At 30.3% G+C, this 2149-nt stretch overlaps 1 long non-coding RNA gene across 1 annotated transcript; it reads left to right on the top strand.

The window, feature by feature from the left end:
- Positions 1 to 1385: 1385 nt before the first annotated feature.
- On the top strand, positions 1386 to 1912 carry LOC121120993 (uncharacterized). The gene is made up of 3 exons (XR_005865302.2): positions 1386 to 1440; positions 1504 to 1574; positions 1638 to 1912. It is a non-coding gene; the product is annotated as an uncharacterized lncRNA (long non-coding RNA).
- The last annotated feature ends 237 nt before the right edge of the window (positions 1913 to 2149 follow it).

The raw sequence follows: 2149 nt of genomic DNA, 5'->3' as shown, positions 1-2149 counted from the left end.
CTCTATCAAGAGGTGATTCATTCAACCATCTAAAGAATTTATAAACGTTTCAAAAATAATGGAAGACGAATTTAATCAAATCCACGGCAACTATGAAGATACTAAACCATTGGTTATGGATAGACTGATAAAAATTATTCGTAGTAAATACCCTAATTAACCTCGTGAAATTATCAAGAATTTAAAGGTCCTATAACATTTATTCGAATAAAATATATTAATAAATTAAATAAGACCCGTATAAAAAATAAACTTGCTTGGAAAATAAGAAAGATGAATCATTTTGTCTGTTAACTTTTTAAGTAATTAAATATCATATTTTTATCCTACTTTAATATATTTTTATTGCAAGTTTTAAAATAATTTATTGTATTTTTTTATGTTTCCGAAATATAGATAATTTCCCTCTATAATATTTTATTTTAAGGTATATTTAGTTTGAAAAACTGAAAAGCATTTTAGTCTTCATTATTAAGATAAATAACTTCTTAGTTATGCTTGAATTTTATCAATGACTTTAATAGTCGACTATCGACTATGAAATGAAGCTCCATCGACAAAAAAAAAAAAAAAGACACACATCAGTCAAAATATGGGTAAAATCTTGTATTTCTATTTACCGTGGTTTGTACCACAAGACTTGAACTGCGCTAAGAAAGTATTTTTTTTAGTTGTAATCGATCTGCAATCATCGTACATGTAATAAAAAAGGTTGCAAAGAAATTAAAACATGGTTTAATACTTGATTTGTACATGCTCCTGGAGCATGCATCAAGCAACAAAGTGGTCGTTAAAGAGGATCTGGTACTTAAAACATACCAAATGGAACATTTGTGCTCCATTGTAGCAATCTTGAAAGAAAAAAAATACATGGAGGATAGTATGTTATTCCGATCACTTACAATGAATTGACCCCAAGAGCTCTCATTATGCAACTAACTTTATTCTAGAATACATAGTACATATGTACATCACGCAAAATACTTTATATTTCCATGAAGATAATACATCTTAGATAAACTAGCTACATGCACATCTGATATTACACCATCTCCTTCCTCAATTCGAAACTCTTTCGAATTCTTTCAGATCTTTTTACTTCAAGCTCCTTTTCATTTTTATCTTCACGTCCATATTCCCTTTCCCCCTTTTTAATTCTTAGGAAACGTCTATTTCTCCATAATCTTTGTCCTGAATCCCATTTGACTTGATATTTTCGATAATTTCCTTTAGCAATAATTCTGCCATGATCTGACCATCGTTTATTCCTATAATTTTGAACGATTATACTCTCTCCAACACTAATTTTCGGTAAATCTCTTTCTGATTATAACTAATCTTCTCCTTCTCTCTTCTACGCATCATTTTTAAATTAGTTCTATATTCTTCTTCCCTAGCTGTGACTTCGGAATGTAACATTTCTCTTCTAAATTCCCCCAGGTAAGGATATCCAGATAATCTGTCTCTATACACCAAATAATATTTCCCGTGATTCTCAAACAGATCTGCTGACGTATGTTCGAAAGGTCTCATCGGAATTGGATCTCTCCTCATTGTCTCCCCTCCAATACTTGGTAACTTCTCAATACATTTTTTAAATGATTGTACTATTCTTTCAATATCTTACTTAATTCCAGGCCAATATACCGTCTGACTCGCTCTTCTCTTCGTTCTCTTGATGTGCACGATGTAACCTTTTAAGAACATCACAGTGCTTATTTCTTGGAATTACCAGTCTATCCTTATAAAGAATAAAATCATCTTTTATGCTCAATTCATGTAAAATTTTCAAAAAGGATTCAATTGTGTCTTTTATCACATCTGTTTTAACTGCATTAATTAAATCAATATATTATCGGTTTCGACAAACTTATTAACGAATTTCTTCAATGGATCCACTAATTTATCATACTCTTCAAAATCGGAATTATTTATCACTGCTAATCGGATTAACTTATCTATATCATGACCTATTTCTTGATCTAATTCATCATCTTCTTCTGGTAGTAATACGGGTGCTCTTGATAACGCATCTGCAATTTCATCGTTCTTCCCTTTCCTCCATTTTGTCTTAAACTGATACAAAGCTAACTTTATTTTATATCTAATCAGTTTAACATTTTCAAGCATATCTATTGTACAATTGTTA

This window comes from Lepeophtheirus salmonis, chromosome 6 (genome assembly GCF_016086655.4).
Source record: "Lepeophtheirus salmonis chromosome 6, UVic_Lsal_1.4, whole genome shotgun sequence".
NCBI lineage: Eukaryota > Metazoa > Arthropoda > Copepoda > Siphonostomatoida > Caligidae > Lepeophtheirus > Lepeophtheirus salmonis.
Note: the sequence above shows the minus strand (reverse complement) of the source record. Positions and strands in the feature narration are given on the sequence as shown.